At 36.4% G+C, this 22,454-nt stretch overlaps 1 long non-coding RNA gene across 2 annotated transcripts in view; it reads right to left on the reverse strand.

Moving 5' to 3' along the window:
- The window catches only part of LOC131038328 (uncharacterized), a 45,731-nt gene that overhangs the window by 17,772 nt on the left and 5,505 nt on the right, over positions 1 to 22,454 (reverse strand). The window contains exon 3 of one of the 2 annotated variants that reach the window (XR_009104406.1): positions 16,961 to 17,138. The exons of the other annotated variant lie outside the window; for it this stretch is intronic. This is a non-coding gene — a long non-coding RNA (uncharacterized LOC131038328). Of the gene's footprint in view, positions 1 to 16,960; positions 17,139 to 22,454 lie in introns of those variants that run through there. 2 annotated transcript variants of the gene reach the window in all.

Raw genomic sequence — 22,454 nt, forward strand, 5'->3', positions numbered from 1 at the left:
AAATACAAGCAACTTGACATAATGATTCAAGATGACCTGAGTATTCCTTACATGGATTTTGATATAGCAAGTTAATACAAGCAACTTGATATAATGGATCAAGTTGACCTGAGTATTTCTTGCAGAACAGACAAGGAGTATCCCCTTTCATGCATAACTTGGAATGTCCTCCCTGATCTTTTGCCAATCATATCCTGAGACAAATTCATACCGTAGTAAGAGATAAACCACAGACAACAATCAAAGAAAATAATCATGCCCCATCATAGCTCCTCTAGTCATGGGTATCCTTGAGTCGCATAGAGTACATGATTAGCAATAAAATCAAGAGATAAACAATGAATCTTGTATGTCATTCACATGTTCTTATGGTCATTAACTGATATAATCATCTTGATGAATGATATTTGATAATCCTTTATAGCTTGCTGATTGATTTTTCAGTTTCTGAGTTTCACGATTCAGTTGTTGATGAGATGCCCTAATTTTCGTTGCTTTGTTGCTTGTTATCTGTTTCAAAACCCTAAACGTTTTTGGTTTTTCTAAGTTTTTTTTAAATGTTTTTGGACATTTAAAGATTCAGAAGATCACTTTAGCAAAAGGAATTAAGATTTTGCCCCCAGTGGAAACAAAAATGTATTATGGATTGATGAATTGATCAAGATCCAAACCATGGCGGGATAGAAATGTAGATATGATTGATTTTGATAAAATCTAAGGCAGTGACTATGACAAGTATGTCAAAGATTGATAATTGTTGGTAAGCTGCATATTTCCTGCTAATGGTTCAGAGCAATGGATGTAAAAGATGGAATGGACGAGATAAGATAGATGGAAGTGATAGGATGGAGTGGATTCATGCGCAAAGCGATCTAATAGATGGAGGAACTCACTTTGTAGATAGCGTCTGTTTACCAGGTTTTAACTACTTGTTTTTATTGCACATTTTGATTTATTTTTCTAATTTTTTTGTCTTTCCTAATTTTTCAGAGATGAAACATGTCCTGCCATCAATTGATAAAGATAAGACTACCCAGAACAAAATCCAGCAGTCATACTGATCTATGTCATTGTTTTGATTTGTTCGATGATTGATAAGAATGTCTGGTTTCAAAGAGTGAGTACACCATGTAAGACCGATCTGTCTGGTTTCGAGTGTACCTATCCCTATATAAGACACTTTGACGTTGATAGATTTTGAGTGATGAATTGATTAACAAGACATGTGATCAGTTTGATTGCAATATTTGATAAGTGCACAAGCTAAAAATCACTTTGATGATTAGATTTAATGTGTTTGATGCACATGTATGGTAAAATAAGGACTTGGTTGATTGATTTGATTGATCAATTGATTGATGTTGTTGGATAGATTGATTTGATTGCTTGATTACGTAATTGGCTTGATTTTTCAATAGATTGCTTGATTAGCTTGATTGCTCGATAGATTGCTTGATAGATTGCTTGATTAGCTTGATTGATTAGCTTGATTGGTTGATTGCTTGATTTAATTGATTGATATTGATTTGACAGATTTGATTGCTTTGATTAGTTTGAGTAGCTATGATTAGCTTGATTTGATAGATTGCTTGATTAGCTTGATTGCTTGATAGATTTCTTGATAGATTGGATAGATTGGATAGATAGCTTTGATTAGCTTCAGTAGCTCTAAAAAACCGATTTAGTTTCTGATGTAAGAGCTGAGCAGAGTTTGGAGTAAACTCAATGATTGATAAAAAACCATGATTAATAATTTTAAAATGATTTGATAACTTAAGTTGCTTCAATTTGATTTGATAGATTTGATAATTGATGATTGATTCAGTTTGATTGCAGACTTTGATAGTTTTCATATTGTTGATTTGATGGATGGGCCATGCGCTCATGCTTTGATTTTCCATTTTGTTCTTTTTTTTTAGTTTTTGGATTTTTTATTTTTTTTGAGCTTTTTGGATTAGAATAAAGATGTATTTGGTTTCCCCAATGTATAGCAAGACAAGGAATGTATGAATTGTTGAGCTGAAGATGAATGGGTGAAAGATGGAGGTAGCTTATGAGGAGACATGTCAAGAGATTTTTTTTGAAATCATGTTTTTGTCCTTAGTTTTGATCAAGATCAAAGATAAAAAAGGGGATATGGTTGGAGATAGGATATGGATAGGATAAACAAGATCATAGATAATGATAGATGATGGAAGAAATGAATAGTTAGGATAGATGGTATAGATTAGCATCAAGCAAGATCGTAGATAGCACTGGATGAATTTAGATAGGGTAATGGACACTGGAGGAAGGATAATGGGAGATGTGGTATGAAGAATAGAGTGGATGAAACTTTGACCCCAAGTATAGATGTCTCCATTTGTAAAGAGGTGATATGTAAAATTGTCACAATATTTAGTACCACCTAAATAAATGTTCCTAAACTTTTCAAAGATAGAGACCCAACCCACACTTAGAACCTCTGATAAATTCAACCAAACATATCTAGCAACTAGGAAGTAGACTCAAAAGGGAAGAAGAATCCCAAATTGGATCAAGGTACTTAGTCTTTGATTACCCATGTGTGTGCAATTGGGTTCATTCTAGCTCATATGATCATTGTAATCTTTAGAATCCAACGTAGCTAGCTACATGAGTTACCCTGACTTCAAAAGCATCATGGATAGAGCCCCGCTGCCAGAAAGAATCCATAGCTCCAATGAGGTTATCGTTGTAATATCACAAATATTGCTCCATTGACTGCCAGGTGTCCATAGCTCCAATGGAGTTACTCGCATTTTCCCATAGCCAAGCTTTTGATATTTGATTTTTTTTTCTTTTCAGGATATTTCTTTTCCTGATCATGCTTTGGATCTTTTGATATTGTCTTTTTCTTTTCTTATTTTGATTGCATTGGCTTGTAAATAATGAAACTTACATGGGTCTGATAATTACAATGGCACTGAAGTAAGATTTTAGATTTTTCACTAGCCATGTCTTCAACTAAGAGATCACAATGATTTAGAGCAATTGACTAAGTGTATGAGATGTAGTAATCAAAAGATGTCGGTACCAAGATACGATAAGTGGTTCTTTTCTGGATTGAGTGTGTATCCCAACCAAAAGATAATGTTGAAGAGGAATAAACTTGGATTCTGAAGTGTATCATAAATAGATATCTAGGAAAAGGACTGAACATGAGATTCGAGCATGGGCAAGCATGTGACAAAATGACACAAATGCCTATTTCACAAATGATGAATTTATACACAGGATTGAATGAAAAAGGATGGAAGGATAGAAAAGATGTGTTGGATAATAGATAGAATGTTTGAAGATTTGTGCAAGGATATATGGAAATGTATTCAAGATGAGTGTTGGTACACAACTTAAGAAGTAATGAAGATGTGGAGGAAAATTAAATTTTGGGACATAAGAACCCAAAATAGATAAAGAAAATGATGGAAGAATATTTTTGAAAAGATGTTTAGATAGATTTTTGAAAGAAGTTCAAAGGTGTGTGCCTTTGTTGATCTTTTTTATGGATCGTTTGAGGTGATGGAATGGTGGATGGAGGGAAGTAAGGACCCTAGATGGATGGAAAGGATGGAGAGTTTGAATTTGGAAGGAAAGGACCTAAAATGGATTTGGAGTATGAAGAGTTTGAATTTGGAATGAAAGGACCTAAAATGGATTTGGAGGATAAAGAGATTGAATTTGGAATGAAAGGACCTAAAATAGATTTAGAGGATGAAGAGTTTGACTTTGGAACGAAAGGACCTAAAATGGATTTGGATGATGAAGAGTTTGACTTTGGAATGAAATGACCTAAAATAGATTTGGAGAATGAAGATATTTCTTGATCTTGATCTTGACTTGGAGTAGGACCATTTGAGTTTGTGTTTTTCTCTTGATTTTGAATTAGATTAATGAAGGGGATGAAAGGGATACCATGTTGTTGCTTAGGAGGTGGATGTTGAATGGGGCTCTGCTCTTGAGATAAAAGGGGATCATCGTGGATGGAATACCAGAATTTTAGGGGATCATCATAAGATTCTTGATTGGTAGGATCTTGATCAAAAATGGGATTAGATTGAAGAGCCATGATATCTTGATCTTGATTTAGGCTAGGACTCATTTCCTTTGAATAAGCTTCTTCTTTTTCAAGTGACAAGGGATGATCACATGAGCGATCAAAGTTCCAGTTTAGATAGGTTGATGTTGTTGACTTCATGGATACTTCCTTTCGGATACTCAAGCTCACTAAGTCGAATAGGGGGTTTGTTCGATAGGCCCGTATGACAAAGTATGTCAAATGATATGGATAAAGTCTCTTGATATGAAAATTGGACTTGACTAATCTTGAATACCTAGCTAGGTATTATTGTCGTTGAGATAGTTGGATGATATACTCTTGATCACTTAGTTTGATCTGGTGTTTCAAATGTTGGAAAGCCTTTGTATTACCCTTTTGATCAATTTTTTTCAGCAATTTGTTGGATTTTTGCTCACTCGTAGATGATACTCTTCTTCAATTTTTTACCATTTGGAATATGTTATAGACATAGAAGACACAATGTTTAATAAAACAAAATACACAAGCAAATACAATTCATATGGCAGGCTGAGACAATAGTTGTTGAATCTCACATGGGGTTTCCTCCGAGGCTACGCTATTCAAAGCAGATATTTAGATGCTTGACCCCACTGGCTCCACCCTCGGCACTCACTTCTTCGGGGCAGCCAAACACCAGTTTCCATGAAATCTCCTCATGGCAAACTTTATATCTCTACTAGGAACCGTATGCGTGTGAGCCGCTTCAAAGGTCCGACCTCCTGTGCCAAAAACTAAAAGTTTTTTGCAACTAGTACAAATAGTTTTTAGTAAAGGCTTCCAGTCATGTGGCCATACATGCAGCACTTTTAGCTCTGTACATACAGAAGGTTCCCAGCCTATAGAGGTTACTCTCCTTAGGGTTTGTGGGGAAACATAGTGTCGGTATGAACTTATCAGCACATGTTGTTTGAACTTTCGTCATAAACACTATTTATTTATAGTGGATTGGTAGGACTCGGTATTAGCCTGTTTCCACTTTAGGTCGTTCCCCTCTCACTGGCCCCCTCAAGGCAGCTCGGGAAGGCAGGCCCTCTAAAGGATTTAATTGCTTGAAAGTAAAGAAAGCGTAAAAGAGTGGGTTTGGCTTTTTGATAACCCAATTAAGGGGAGAGCATATACCTACTACTTTCGAGACACGGAATACAAGCGTTCTTTTTAACTTTCCATAGCAATGTGATATATCCTTTACTTGAAGATGTTGCTCCAACAAGCATGGTGTTTATTTTAGCCCTTCATAGCAAATGATTTTATAAACTAGGAATTAGAAATCCTGGTCAACAAAATGAAAATCGTTGCAAAAAGCAACTTGCTTCGTAAGAATGGACAAGTTGATTGTTCTTTTTAACTTGCAAAAATAAGATTGATTGTGTTTTTTCTCTTTGCAAGAAAATGAAAGATTGTTGTTCTTTTTAGAGCCCAAAATTTGAGGCGTGAATCCTAACTTTGCAAGAAAGTAAATGTTTGATTTGTTGTTCTTTTTACCTTGCAAATGTGATTATTTTTAGAGCCCAAAAACAAGTGAGGTACTTTTTAGAACACCAAATTGAAAAATGAAGTTTTTTTTACCCAAAAAGGAAATATGAGTTCTTTTTAACCAACTTTGAAAAAGCTAGAAAAGAAATCACTAAATCCTAACTTAATTCCTCCAAATCTCCAATAAAAGAAGTTGGTGAAAATCCAAAACCTTAGGTGGGCTTCCACAAGCCTAATTTCAAATCGTGGTTACAAATTTTTCACTCTTGATTCTGAAATGCCCTGAAATTTGACTAAGTCTGAAATTTGGAGGATCTTCCAAAAACTAGATTTTGCATTATAACTCCTAGAGGTCTAAAACCCTTCTCAAACATCCTGACAATATATATGGAATATAACTTAAAGTATAAGAAAGAGAAAAGAGAAGAGAAAATGTCACTTATACCCTATATATTACCCTTGCACAAGCCTAATTTCAAGATTTGATTAAAAATTTTGCACTCTGTTTCAAATGCACTATCTTAGAGAACATATGCGCTAAAACAATTGTCAAATGCGCTAACCCATCTGTCAAATGCGCTAACCTACATTACAAAAGCGCTAACCTATCTTCAAAAGCGCTAACCTGCGATGCAAATGCGCTAACCCATGATGTAACCCATGATGCAAATGTGCAGATTTTCAGGCAAAAGCGCTAACCTACATGACATGTGTTAATTTGTGATGCATATGCGCTAACGTGTGATGCAAATGCGCTAACCTATTGAACAAAAGCGTTGTCAGAATTCACACATGCGTGAATCTACATAACAAATGCGTTAATTTTTATTTTATTTTTAGATTTTTAAAGATTACCTGTAATAAGTTAGTTTCACAAAATACAATAGAAATGCATACAAGAAATCTAAAATCCACCAATGAAACTACATGAAATACATACTAAAATAAAACATTATTTTACCTTCATGGCTTATGTCTCATTATGTCCTAACTCTACTATTTTTGGTTGCAGATGGTGTGCTCTCAAACAATGCACTGTTGGCTTCCAAGATGGCATATGAAGAATGGACTAATAACTTGTAGTTAACTGATAATATGATATGCAAAATGCTACATGATAATTTCTAAATGATACTATATGATAGTTTCTATTTGCTTCAAAAACTCACGGATGCATAAAATTAGCTTGAAGACTATTTTGAAGACTCTTCAAGTCTCTTGAAGTCTCTTTGAAGTCTAACTCTCTCTCAACTAAAGCTCTTGATTTTATAGACTTTCAGAAGATTAGATGATGTGGCTCAGATCAACGGTCCTGATCAGATCTGCAGATTTGAATGGTCATGAGCAAAAGTGAAGGTTGAGAGAAACGGGGAAGGAGAAGACAAGTGTCACTCATCTCACCTTGACTAGGTTGCTGACTGAGAGAATCTAGGGATGGTTGGAGGAAATTTAGGCATGATAGGACAAGTGGACTCAAGTCCTTCCTAAGATGTAGAGGGTGTTGGAGAGAATATAAGAAATGGTTATGAAATGTGTGTATGTACACAATTTCATTAATTTTGGAGGTTGAAGATAAATGATAAATTATTATTTAAGGAATATTAATTTCCTTAGCCACATGATGGGTGAGTTGGCAAAAGGAAGATGAAGTGGAGATGGAAGGTGAGTTAGGAAAAGGATTAAATAATTTAGGAAATCTTTAAATATTTGAGACTATAAGATAGGAGAATAACTATTAAATATTGGATATTTAATTGCTTGGAGGAGATAATTAAATATTAGATATTTAATTAACTTGGAGGAGATAATTAAATATTAGATATTTAATTAACTTGATTAGAGGAATAATTAAATATTAGATATTTAATTAATTAGAGGAATAAGATAGATGAATTAATTAATTAAATATTAATTAATAGAAAGACATGAAATGAATTAAATAGATTAATCTTTTCGAATTAACTATTTAATAGACAAATAATTATTAAATAAATATAAAATATTTATTTAATTGTTCATAGCCAATTTTAGGTGTATACACATATAATTAATTATTTTAATTAATTATTATGTGCAAACCTAGGTTTTCCCTTTTAGGGTTTCTTGACCTATTAAAGGTTGAGTTCTTTCTTTTCATTGTATGAAGAAGGATTATTATTGACAATACATTTTGGAGATTATTGAGCTCTCTTCTTTTGGAGCATATTTTTCCTGTGTATTCTTTCCTTCTGTGATTTGCTTCATTGCTTCTCCTTATAACAGGTTTTTCAGCTTGCAGAGATTATTTGGGCTCCTGTGGTGTTGTATTTTCTCAACTCCTCTATGGTATCAGAGCTTCAGATCTGAAGCTATCTGTTCTTGTTTTGAGAATTTTGCTTTGGAAGCAGATCTGGGGTTTCAGGAATTTTTTATGTACCTAGGGTTTGACCTTTTTTCTGAGCACTTTGGGCCTAAACTGACCTCACCATCGTGCTTAGAAGGCCCAAAAACCCCTATGGTCATATAAAATTCGACCTATTTTGGTTCCTGAGCCTTTGGGAGCATTTTTTTCTCCAAATCCAAGTCGTACGACCCTGACACGCAATTCGAGAAAAAAATTCAAAAAAATTATTTTTCCTTTTTACGGCATGCAGGCCGAATTTTTTCTTTTTTATTAAAAAAAATTCTTTCAAAAAAAGAAAAGGAAAAAAAAGTTTTCTAAAAAAAAAAAAAAAATTGTTTTTGGCAAAAATTTATGGGGGTACGCAGGTTACTGTGGGGCCCCTGCCATGTTTTCAGGCCCGTACAGCTCCACGGCCCCCTGCCGCCGGCCGTTTTTCCCCAGCCCCCACCAGCCTCCATCTCCTCGACTACCGGTGTCTTCTTTCCCGTCGACCCGGCCTCCCTGCATCCACCGGCCTCCGGCTTCCCCAGCCCCCACCGGCCCCGGCTCCCCGCCTCTGCCGCTGCAGTGCCCCCAGCAGATCTGCTCCCGACCTCTGCCTGCGCCCCGCTTCCCCAACTCCGACCGCCGTTGGAACTCGAGCCCGCTGCTGCTGCTGCGCCCTCTGCTCCCCACGCCACTCAGCTCCCCGGCAGCGCTCAGCCCCGGCCGCTGCCTGCCCCTCGCGTCGCTCAGTTCACCGCTCTGCTCGAGCCCACCACCCCAGCGATCCCTTTTTCCAGTCGACCACCGCCCAACCACCGGAACGCCACCCAGCCGCCACCCACTAGCCACCGGACCACCAAAGAGCCACCAGACCTCCTTTTTGGCCTTTTTCAGGGGGGGATTTGGTTTTTTGGCCCTATCTTGGGCATACGGAGTCATTTTTTCGAAAACGAAAAGACGTCAGAAAGCTGGTTCTGAGCCAGACCTTGTCATCTTGGTAATTTTTTCTAATTTTGTTGTTTGACTGTGTTTTTTTCCAATCAAAGTGAGGTCTAGTTTTTGCACTCCGGGAGATGTAGAATGAGCATCTGAACTCTGTTTTTTGAAAACTTTATATTTTCGAAAAGCGTGTGTTGTGTACTTTCCAGCCATTTAAGTTTTATTTCCAGATTCTGCTCAATGCATATTTTAATCAATTTTTTGTTTTTCAGCACTCTGGTGGATATCGTGGTTGTTTCAGGTCCTTGGATCTCTTCTCTGAGTAGGATGTCTCTATTTTGGTTAACGTTTTTCTTTCCAGTCTTCTTGTCGTTGTAGCTTATATTTATGCAAACACATTGAGATAAAGTGTCATCATGCATTGTTTACTTGGAATTTTGCATATCTTGTGTCTTCTTGTACATGCACTATTGATAAAGTGCCATGAGGGGGTTAATGTTTACCTGTTGTTTGTCATCTTCCTTTGTCAAGTGAGTGTTTCTTCCATGACATTCGCCTCATGATGTGTGTCAAGTGAGTGTTCCTTCCATGAAACCATGTACTTTTCTCAGCACCTTTGATGTTCCTGGTTCTTCGTCATGCAGTTTTTTTTTGTTGTTCTTTTCAATGTTCCTGTCCCCCTCCCTTGTCAGCATTATGGGGAGGTTTGTCCTGTTGGTTCTAACGCTTCCGTGGTTCGATTAATCAGCTCTTCAAGTTTTGGTGTTTTCATGTCATCTGTATCTTCGATTTCAATTGTTTGTCTTGTTTGCCTTCTGATTCGAGTAGTGTCGTTTGAGGGCACCCATACAGATTATAGTCTTCTCTACCTAGTCATGTTCTATTTCAGTGGAGGTTCTTCAGATCAGCAATTATTCTTCGACAGAGTTTGCAGGTTCTTCATGCTTCAGTGGTGGTCTTTTCCATCTCTTTTTGGAGTAGAGTTTTGTTCCCATGTGGTTTTCTCTATTTCTCCAGTTCATAGAGATTTCATTGTATTTGGATACCTGATCAGGCCTTGTTGTCGGGACCCATCTTTACTGCTTTCAGTAGCTGTTCTAGGTTTTAGCTTCTCCCTAAGTCTAGCTTACGAGGGGGTGTTAGAGTATTCAGATATTTACTTGATTAATTAAACATTATTTGTTTAATTATTTAAGTTCCCTTTATCTCTTTTACACTTAAGCTAACTTTAGGTGCATATAATTAATTGTTTTAATTAATTATTATGTACAAACCTAGGTTTTCCCTTTTAGGGTTTCTTAACCTACTAAAGGTTGAGTTCTTTCTTTTCATTGTATCAAGAAGGATTATTATTGACAATACATTTTGGAGATTATTGAGCTCTCTTCTTTTGGAGCATATTTTTCCTGTGTATTCTTTCCTTCTGTGATTTGCTTCATTGCTTCTCCTTGTAACAGGTTTTTCAGCTTGCAGAGATTATTTGGGCTCCTGTGGTGTTGTATTTTCTCAACTCCTCTATGGTATCAGACCTTTAGATCTGAAGCTACCTGTTCTTGTTTTGAGAATTTTGCTTTGGAAGCAGATCTGAGGTTTCAGGAATTTTTTATGTACCTAGGGTTTGACCCTTTTTCTAAGCACTTTGGGCCTAAACGGACCTCACCATCATGCTCAGAAGGCCCAAAAACCCCTATGGTCATATAAAATTCGACCTATTTTGGTTCCTGAGTCTCTGGGAGCATTTTTTTCTCCAGATCTAAGTCATACGACCCTGGCACACAGTTCGAGAAAAAAATTCAAAAAAATTATTTTTCCTTTTTACGGCATGTAGGCCGAATTTTTGTTTTTTTATTAAAAAAAATTCTTTCAAAAAAAGAAAAGGAAAAAAAAGTTTTTTCTAAAAAAATAAATAAATTTGTTTTTGGCAAAAATTTATGGGGGTACGCAGGGTACCGTGGGGCCCCTGCCATGTTTGCAGGCCCATACAGCTCCACGACCCCCTACCGTCGGCCGTTTTTTCCCAACCCCCACCAGCCTCCGTCTCCCCGACCGCCGGTGTCTTCTTTCCTGTCGACCCGGCCCCCTGCCGACCTCCCTGCATCCACCGGCCTCCGGCTTCCCCAACCCCCGCCGGCCCCGGCTCCCCGCCTCTGGCTGCCACCGCTGCAGTGCCCCCAACAAATCTTCTCCCAACCTCTGCCTGCGCCTCGCTTCCCCAACTCCGACCGCCTTTGGAACTCAAGCCCGCCGCCGCTGCAGCGCGCTCAGCTCCCCGGCAGCGCTCAGCCCCGGTTGCCGCTTGCCCCTCGCATCGCTCAATTCACCGCTCCGCCCGAGCCCACCACCCCAGCGACCCCTTTTTCCGGCCGACCACCGTCTAGCCACCGGAACGCCACCCGGCCGCCACCCACTGGCCACCGGACCACCAAAGAGCCACCAAACCTCCTTTTTGGCCTTTTTCAGGGGGAGAATTGGTTTTTTGGCCCTATCTTGGGCATACGGAATCGTTTTTTCGAAAACGAAAAAGGCGTCAGAAAGCTGGTTCTGAGCCAGACCTTGTCATCTTGGTAATTTTTTCTAATTTTGTTGTTTGATTGTGTTTTTTTCCAGTCAAAGTGAGGTCTAGTTTTTGCACTCCGGGAGATGTAGAATGAGCATCTGAACTCCGTTTTTTGAAAACTTTATATTTTCGAAAAACGTGTGCTGTGTACTCTCCAGCCATCTAAGTTTTATTTCCAGATTCTTCTCAATGCATATTTTAATCAGTTTTTTGCTTTTCAGCACTTTGATGGATATCGTGGTTATTTCAGGTCCTGGGATCTCTTCTCTGAATAGGATGTCTCTATTTTGGTTAACGTTTTTCTTTCCAATCTTTTTATCGTTGTAGCTTATATTTATGCAAACACATTGAAATAAAGTGTCATCATGCATTGTTTACTTGGAATCTTGCATATTTTGTGTCTTCTTGTACATGCACCATTGATAAAGTGTCATGAGGGGGTTAATGTTTGCCTGTTGTTTGTCATCTTCCTTTGTCAAGTGAGTGTTTCTTCCATGACATTCGCCTCATGATGTGTGTCAAGTGAGTGTTCCTTCCATGACACAATGTACTTTTCTCAGCACCTTAAATGTTCCTGGTTCTTCGTCATGCAGTTTTTTTTTGCTGTTCTTTTCAGTGTTCCTGTCCCTCTCCCGTGTCAGCATTATGGGGAGGTTTGTCCTGTTGGTTCTAATGCTTCCGTGGTTCAATTAATCAGCTCTTCAGGTTTTGGTGTTTTCATGTCATCTGTATCTTCGATTTCAGTTGTTTGCCTTGTTTGCCTTCTGATTCGGTAGTGTCATTTGAGGGCACTCATACAGATTATAGTCTTCTCTACCTGGTCATGTTCTATTTCAGTGGAGGTTCTTCAGATCAGCAATTATTCTTCGACAGAGTTTGCAGGTTCTTCATGCTTCAGTGGTGTTCTTTTCCATCTCTTTTTGGAGTAGAGTTTTGTTCCCATGTGGTTTTCTCTATTTCTCCAGTTCATAGAGATTTCATTATATTTGGATACCTGATCAGGCCTTATTGTCGGGACCCATCTTTATTGCTTTCAATAGTTGTTTTAGGTTTTAGCTTCTCCCTAAGTCTAGCTTACGGGGGGGTGTTAGAGTATTCAAGTATTTACTTGATTAATTAAACATTATTTGTTTAATTATTTAAGTTCCCTTTATCTCTTTTACACTTAAACTAACTTTAGGTGCATATAATTAATTGTTTTAATTAATTATTATGTGCAAACCTAGGTTTCCCCTTTTAGGGTTTCTTGACCTATTAAAGGTTGAGTTCTTTCTTTTCATTGTATGAAAAAGGATTATTATTGACTATACATTTTGGAGATTATTGAGCTCTCTTCTTTTGGAGCATATTTTTCCTGTGTATTCTTTCCTTCTGTGATTTGCTTCATTGCTTCTCCTTGTAACAGGTTTTTCAGCTTACAGAGATTATTTGGGCTCTTGTGGTGTTGCATTTTCTCAACTCCTATAGATTTATGCAAAGGATGGGATAAGAGGGATGGAAGGGTGAAAAAGAGGTGTTGGATAATGGATGGGATGTTGGAAGAATTGTGTATTGATAGATGGAAACGCTGGAAAGATCAACATTGGCACATGCCTTGAAGGATGGTGGACATATGGAGGAGAAGTGAATCTTAGATTTTGAGATTTGGATGGAAGAAAGGTTACAAATTTGGGGGCATAAGAACCCAAAATGGATGAAGGAGGTGATGGAGGAATAGACTCGGAAGGTTTGGATGGAAGAACAACAATTTTGGATGTCGATTTTTATTTTTCTTTAGATTGTTGTGCTTCAAGCAGTCGCTTAGGGATCCACATGGTTTTTTATTTTTCATGCTTTTGTAGTTCCTTAGAGCGCATTGCTTGTACAAGTTCCTTAGGAACCCATATAACTTTTGACTTTGCTTCTTTCTTTGTGGGCCTTTGTGGCATTTTGTATTTTTCTTTTTCTTTTTGGATCATATTTTTTTTTGTTTTGACATGTCGATTAGATGGGACATGTTGATCCTTGAATACATGTGGATTACTTGACTTATGACTTTTATGTTTGGCATCCAAATTGCCTGGAGGGAGAAAATAATGTGTGGATAGATAGGAATGATATGGACATATTTTATAGGATGGAAGGTACTCGAAGACGTGTGCCTTTGTTGATCCTGCATAAGGGATGGAGGGATATAGGGACCTAGAATGGATGGAAGCGATGATGGAGAAAGCGTATATTTGGGTTTAACCGGAGAAATGTAGGATTTATGAGAGATACCAACATCTTGACAAATGTCCCTAAGGCCATGACCTTTAACATTTTCTTTAATATGGAGGGGTTCTTGCTTGTGGAGATTTACCCCTTTGCCTTTATAAATATTTTGACTTGTAGGATACACTTTTCTTTGGAAAGAAGGCACGAGTCCATTATGAGATGGAGGTGGAATGTAAGGAATGATAGGATCATGAGAGGGATTTGTAGGCATGATGGATCCTTGAGGTGAATATGGAGGATTATGACAAGGAGATGAAGGGATACTTTGATCTTGACATGGAAGAGGATCATTGGATAGAGTAGGAAGGGTGTTTGACTCTTCATTTTGAATAGGATCATTTGAAAAAGTGGAAGAGGCATCATGATCTTGCTTAAAAAGTGGATTAGGAATGAGATTTGGAAGGATGTATTGCTCTTGAGATGGAAAGAGTTCATCTTGGAAGAAATGGAAAGGTATAAAGGGATCATCATGGGAATCTAGGGAGGTGGGATCTTTTTCAATCATTAGATGGGATTGAGGAGTTTTGGTGTGTGGGTCTTGATTTATTATAGGACTTGTTTCTTCATTCTTCAAATTATCCTCTTGGCATGGAACCACTTCTAAGGAAGGGTTAGGATTTTGCATAGGCGTAGGAGATTCTTGGAAGGTCTCCATATTTTGGCATGATGGGGAAACATTTTGAGTGGGACTCTCTGGAGTGGGTATGATTGGAATTGGAGTGCATGATGGCATAGGATCTGAGATTCTTAAACTTTTAGAGGAACTTGTATCAATATTTCCATTAACTTGGATTTCCATAGGAGATAGCCCTTGAAGGTAAACATGAGAAGTTTCATTGTTTGAAGGAGATGAAAACATCATGGAAGGGATGGAGGTTACATATGGAGCCTTGCTAGATATAGGTTCATGATTTTGATCATGCTTAGAAATAGTTCCTTCTTTTTCTTTAGGTGAGTCATTTGGATCTTCAATTTCAATGACACCATTATCAATGACATCTTGAATCTTATGTTTTAATTCCATGCATTTCGCAGTCTTATGTTCATTTTGTCTATGATATGTACAATAATTACTCACAAATTCACATCCCCATGTGGTCTTTTTAGGCAATATGATAAGATTATGCTCAAGAAGCTCTTTCAAAGTCGACTCAATAGATTTCCCCAAAGGTGTAAATTGTCTATATAGAGGATATTTGGAGGAAATGTCTTTATGTCTTGGTGAAGGTGTCTTGTGAGCTTGTTTGAGATTTGGCTTTTGATTGTCAATTACTTCTTGTTCCATCTTATATAATTGTTTTAGAATTTCTTGAAGTCTAGTGTTCTTAATATCATGAAGTTTTATCTCAAGAGGTGTCATTGAATCTTTTCATTGAGCTTGAATGTCATATATTTCTCTCTGAGATCTTGAATTTGTTGAGCTAAGGCAGCTATGGACTTCTTACTTTTGTCAAAAAAATTAGAAGAGTTTCTCGTTTGAATAGGCATTTACAATCGACGGGACCGAGAGCTAGATGTGCTACAGAAGTCAAGATCAAATTGTAGCTAGTTGTTCGTTTAACATAGTGATTGAGGGAAGTAATTGAGATCTGGTCTGGTTTCAGGAATGATATATCATGTGTAAGACGTTATCTAACTTAGGTTTGATAAGATGTTTGAACTAGCTTAGAGATGATCGACAAAATCGTGCAACACAACGGCAAGCGTACACTATCAAGATTGTTTATGCTCAGGAGGATGATGTCCAGTTTTATGCTCACTGTAGACTGGTCTGGGCAGGTTTGACTGTTTTCACTGACAAGAACAAGAATTTGTACGACAAAGTTTATCACTGAGTTGTTGAATTGTTTTCTCTAGTTTCAGTATTTCTGTTTCAGTTTCAGGGGTGAAAACACATAAAACATGCAAGATGTATAATAATTCAATCACAACACACTAACCCTACAGAAGTTGGCTTAGAGAAGTAAATCTTTGCTTGCTGACTTAGGTACACACCCAATAGCTAATCAGAATACGGTCGCTGAGTCTCACGCAATGGATTCTCAACGTCGTATTAGCCGAGTCCAAATGCTAATGGGGGCACAATATGGCAAGTGTCTTGGGAGAACTACTGTCTCTCTTGCACAAAGATTATCCCCCTTTCGGAGGTGAACCAGGTAGCTTCTATCTTATAGTTCTTAGTTAGGAATTTCGTTTGAAATTACACCTTTAAGTCACGCAAGCATGATTGAGGCCTATAGCCCGACAAGGTACCAAAACAAGATGTAGTCACGTAAACGTGATTGAGACCGCGAGGCCCTACAAAATGCTCAATATGAGAGATCTCAAAGAGAAAACTCAAATAATCTCATCCTCTGAGACTTTAATCACCAAAGGCCTGTTTATTATAGTGAGTTGGAATGCTCAGGTCCAGTTGTACTCACTTGGGTCGTTCTCACGGGGTGATTACTTTTTCCCACTGTGACAGGCCCGCTAAAGGTACACAAATCTCAAAACTTAGAAAAAAGCTTCAAGGGTCTAGATTTATGATTGTCTGTAAAAGACAAGAGCATACTCTCCTACCTCTAAGATTTTTCTGAAAACGCAAAAGACATGTTTTTTCTTTAACCAGATAGCAATTTAAGTGCCTAAAAATTAACTTAAAGAATACACGATGTTTGGTTGATTCTCTTTAGGCAACCTGCAAAACCAACAATCAGTAGTCGTGTTTTTTTATTCTTTGACAGGCGTATGTTTGATTGATAAATTCTTTGTCAAGCGGACTTGCAAACATTAAAAGCCCAAAATTAGTTGTCAAAATAACATTAAAAAAAAATCATCAAAAGAAAATTCTAGCATGCAAACTGTAAATTAAACTAATCTAACAAGAATTTCCATTTTTTATGACTATCCTAGTTATGACAGTTTTGATAATACTGCACTCTGTCATTTGTAACTTTTCAACTAGAGCCAATTCGGAAAATTGCTTCGGTGGAAATGTGGAAAACTTGGTTTTACAGAACATATTAAAATTTTGTTTATATCCAACGGTTCAATAAAAAATTATTCCCTCTGAATAGAGACCGTTTTTTACTATCACGGAAGAATAAGTAAAATGATAGTACTGCACTCTGTTATTCCTAACTTTCAAACCCAAAATTCTTTGGAAAATCGCTTTGATGAAACTGTATAAAACTTGGTTTTCAACTGCATATCAAAAATTGGTTTAAATCCAACGGTTCAATAAAACGTTATGCCTTCCAAACAGAGACCATTTTTCACTGTCACAGAAGAACAAGCAAAAAGAAAGATTTTTATTTGCAAATTTAACACATGTTTATTAGTTATAAAAACCAAACATTAAATTTGTTCAAGAAACATCAGAAATATTGTAGTAGTGTATTCGAGCCCCACGATGGGCGCCAAAAATGTGTGTATGAAAAGTGGACCTGTATCTGTATCTGTATCTGGAATACATAACACTTTAATTAAGTCAATAGATGCATGGTTAGTAAATCAATAATCAATGAACAATAAACCATTACAAAGCGACCCATTGCCTTCTAGTAGATGTGAGTTTAGATTGCTCTCAGATTGCTAAGTTATCTTGTGACTAGACAACACCTAAACGAAAGATTTTTAAATCTATATGAGCATGAATATGAGCTAAATGGATGCAAGATTTAAACTAGATATGCAAGATTAATCTAACATGATTTAAGCAATATATGAATATTTAAGCTAAATGATTTAAGCAATATGAAATAACTAATATGCAATATCTCAATGCAAATTCTCAATGAACCTAGAGCAAAAACAACATAATAACAATATATTCTCCAGGATTTTTGATTAGGAGATGAGAGCCTGAATTTATAGAAAATTCAGAAAGAAACCAAAGGCTGAGATCAAATGATGATGAGTGGTCAAGATTCTCCAAGAGGAAGCACAATCCAAGTGAATTGATGTGATTGGATGTTTTTCTCAGTTTTAAAAGAAATTGAACTCAAATTAAGATAAAATCAGAAAAAAACTGATTTATTCTCTATTTCATTCAATTTTAATATTTAATTGTTTTAATTGTTTTCTTTGAGATTATTTATCAATTTTTAATTTGTTTTTCAAGATTATCTCCAATTGATTTTTTTTCTCAAATTTTTTATTTTTTTTTGTCAATTAATTCATTTTTTTATTTGTTTCCTTTTTTGAAGATTTGTGCTCATAATTTCCAATTCCTCTTTCTTGATATGTTTCCTTTTTTGAAGATTTAAAACAATTTTTATTTATTTTTTAAATTAATTCTTTTTTTTATGATTTAATGGCAAATTGATTTATTTGATTAAATATGCAAAAGATATTTAATAAAATAAATAAGATAAGTGTTTAAAATGATTTACTTGGAATGATCAATTAATTAAATAAATATTTAATTAATATTGGTTGATTGATTTTGACATGTGACATTGATGATTAAAGAATTAATTGTGTGTTCAAGATTTATTTAATTGCCTTTGGTTAGGACCTTGGTGATGTTGTCGAGATTAAGGGCTCATGGTTTAGATGACCATTTTTAGGGTATTACACTATTGACGATCAGTTGAGGTGTTGGGTCTTCGTTAACACTAGTAGAAATTGGATTTGACATGAGAATAGGATCTGCATGAAACATGTACTTAAAGTGAAATGTGGATCTTTTAAATCAGCAAAGATCAATATTCACAAACCAAACAAGTTGACTAGCATTTAATGTCCACTTACCTGGGAGACATGAATTATCGAATGATTTTTTGCACGTGTTTCCTTGCAAACTCCACGAACAGTCACATATGTACAAGTGATCGCCACATTTCCTAACTACATACCAATTGCATGAAGACTGACTTTTCACCCAATGCCAACCAGGATGAGTGTCATCTAGAACACAATTGACATTAGGAATTTCCTTTGCCCTGTCTGTACTAGTTTGCAAATGTGTCAACCTATAGTTTTTAATAAATCCAAAATGTTGAAACTTCTGGTTTTATTTGTTCTAAAGTCATGAAGTTTTTCGCCCACATAGCTACAAAAATAAAATGTATGACGTCAACTAACAAACAAATGCATCAACTATCACATCAAATGAGTTAACGAGTCATTGAAGGCAAATCTATTAAAACATAAAACTCACCAATAAAACCATCTCCTTGACACCATGTGTTGTAGAAGTACTTTAGGAATCATGGTTGATAACTAAATTCGTCAAAGTGTGAAATTGTTGAATAGCGATCTCTTCTTTCTTGCATTGTCATCATTATCTGCCTTAGACAGTGAAAAATGTCCATTGATTTTTCCTTTGTTTCATACTTGTAGACATTCTTCAACCATGCTCGATGTACGTGCCAAATACATAGTATGACATGGCATTGAAAAACAACAATATTTCAAACACAACGACTAATTATGCCTGATCATATAGAATAAAACATAGAGCAACATATCTTACTATTTGATTTGATCAATTCAAACAATTGAAACATGCACGCACTCTATCGCTTGTATTGTTGCAATCGCATCATCTATGATAAATGCATTGATCCTCCAGTCATGCCTCTTTTCCTTTGCTCGTCTCTATAACTCCACCAACCACACTTGAATGTCCTCAATCTTGTTCCTCGATGGCACTGCCCATGCAATGGGCACCCCCGCTTTTTGCTCGTCAAAAATGAGCAACGAATAAAATTGGTACTATTTTAAAAAACAACCACGAAAAATCATTAGCATATAGGAATGCAAAGGGAAACTTGAAAATATGATGAAGACACATAAGGAGGAGTTTGAGGAGACTTGCCCCATATTTATTTTTTGCAAATGTGGAATCCATCGAGATGATTGAGTCATGTGAATGTCGAACCATCATGTTGAGCATCCATGACATTCGTATTCCCATAATGAAAGGTGTGTTGGGACATTGTGGTTGCTGGAAAAAAAATATAAAAAATTAGCCTCATCTTATTTTTTCCATTCTAAGATGTTAGTAGCGTCGTGAGCGTGCTTTCATGATCAAATAGAGCAGACCCTTATTGCCACATTCATAACATCCTTGTGTGTTATGAATGAATCTCTCTTCCTCAACATGCTACAGAAACCAGGATCATCAAGATGTATGTCCATTATAGCATCAACACTAACATCCATTAGCAATAAGCCCTCTATATATGCTTTGCATTCCTCTGAGAAGTTTGGTGCAAATTGAGAGTGCATCTCATTCCTTGTATCATCCACACTATAACACAATTCACCATTGTTGTCTACATGCAACAGTTGCTTGAATGTCAAGATGACCACATCTGGCCTACCATAGAACACCTTAATAATGAAGTGGCATGAACAACCTCATTTTTTCTAATATTTCTGATCACGCTTCTTAGGTGGCGGCTTATTCCTATTGTCTTGTAGACCATATGCACACCAATACCTACAATATAAACTGTGATGTTATCAACAAGAGTCATATATGTCGTAAAAGTCAAAGATTAGTCATATTGAAGTGCTCTACCAAGTGTGTTGAATATCTAAAAGCATGGATGAGGAGATACTATTTAGAATTAAATCATCTAGAAATAATAATAAGAATATGAAAGTATCATCTTCATGTCTCAAAATAGATATTGTGTGAATGAAGTTGCAATTTGTGAAAATAGATGCAAGCAAGTAATTGTCAATCTTCTCATAACTAACTTCATGAGATGCTTGTTTGAGATCATATAATGCATTAAAAACACCATAAATAAGTGAATATTCATATGTTTATCCTAGAGGCTACTCCATGTAGATCTCCTCATGAAGATTGTCGTGAAATATAATAGAAAACTAGTCATCTCTTAGATGGAGTAATATAAAGTACAAGGTGAATAAAATTCATCTTGTTTATAAGGGATTTTTTGGAGTATTCAATAACCTCAACCTATGAAAAACCCCTTGTTGAGAGATGTTCCTTATATCTTTCAATAGAACCATTAGCTATAAGCATTGATTAATACACCCACTTACACTAAACCATCTTTCTTCCCTTGTGAAGAGAAACCAAATCTAGAATACCATAAGTCTCTTAAAACATTTGCACATCAGTAGATATAACATGAACAAAATACTAGAACTAGAATTCTATGGGTGAGTGCATCAATAATTCATAGGATCACCAACTAACAATATAGCCTTCTTAATAGTACTATGGGTCCAACTAAGAAAAGACATGAGTGTGAGGAGGTGTGGATGGAAGAATACGACCATAATTTGAAGTATACTTATGAGATTAATAATGTGGGTTAGGTACTAGTGAATATGAAGAGGATGGAGGATCCATCTATTTGAAGGACTCATCAACTTGAATTTATCATAATGTAAACATCTAGTGATTAGAATAAATAATTGATAAGCCTTCATATCCTTAAAATAATAAAAGAACAAGAATTGCTAAATCTAGTGATTAGATTAAATAATTGATAAGCCTTCATATCCTTAAAATAATAAAAGAACAAGAATTGCTAAATCTTCTCCATTTCTTTATATTGACCATCTAGTAAGAATTCACAATCCTCACTACCAAATACCTAAAGAAGGAAATATTAGGCTTTATAGTGGACCAAACTTCCTTTGAAGTGATATTTTGAATTACCTTGTGGGGAGTGTCATTTTAAATATAGTTAGCACAATTATTTTCTTTATCCAAATAGAATGTCGTCATAGACTGTGATTGATGTATATCATTTTTATCTCTTAGTGATATTTTTTATTTATTTTAGTGACATCATTCTATTGATGGGTTTAGAGAACTAAATATTGATGACATATGTCATGTACTTAGTGCAAGAATCCTAAAAGGGTTGGTTCACATTTTCGCCCATTATCTATACATATCATTTGAATAGAAGAATCATATTGCTTCTCCATGGAAACATCTTGAATATCGTAAGAGTGATGAAGTGATACAGAGGAGGGACACACACAAAGGTTTCAACATGCAATGATAGTGGTTTCATACATCATCATTTTCAAGTGCTCTTGGATACATTTCTTAGGCCTCTAGGCTTGGACATCCTATAAGGGCTTGAATCAACATTATGATGGCAACGTGGACAACATAGAAAATTGGTTTTGGGGCTTATAGACTTATGATCAAATCTTATCAGTGTCTCTCAACAATTCCACGCCTACTAGGGTTGGTGATTACTAGCCTTTCACAATTAGGATTGTCAACGTTGATGGCCAGAGGCCAAATCAACACATCTATGACTTATAACTTATTAACCTTGACATGAGGGACCCTACCCAAGGTATATGATCCATCCTTTGAGCATCCACGAGTCAAACTTCCCACCAAGACTCTATTTGTGGGCAACAACACTGGTTAAATAACACTATCACAGTCTATCCTTTTAGGACAGTCAACCATACACTTGTTCTCACTTAGCAAAATGGCCTCCAATCAAGTTTAATTAATTCATAAGGACCCTACACATTCTTATACCACCATACACAAGGTAGACCAATCTTTTGTTTTGTTTTAAGGTGTTTCTCCAGCCTTGTTGTCCTCCATAGTCTGATACATAGAGATATCAAACCTCCTAATGCTTCAACACACGTGCAAACCTTCTCACCAATCCATGCACATTTGACATATGAAACATAGCATGATTACAAGTCTCTCCACCCATTTCTAGGGATTTCTACTGATGGAGGACTTAATTATACATTTATTTAGCCCACCGGTTACCTTAGGTAGGGTTTCTACCAGTTTGGGAAGA

The sequence above is a fragment of the Cryptomeria japonica genome, chromosome 6 (genome assembly GCF_030272615.1).
Source record: "Cryptomeria japonica chromosome 6, Sugi_1.0, whole genome shotgun sequence".
Taxonomy (NCBI): domain Eukaryota; kingdom Viridiplantae; phylum Streptophyta; class Pinopsida; order Cupressales; family Cupressaceae; genus Cryptomeria; species Cryptomeria japonica.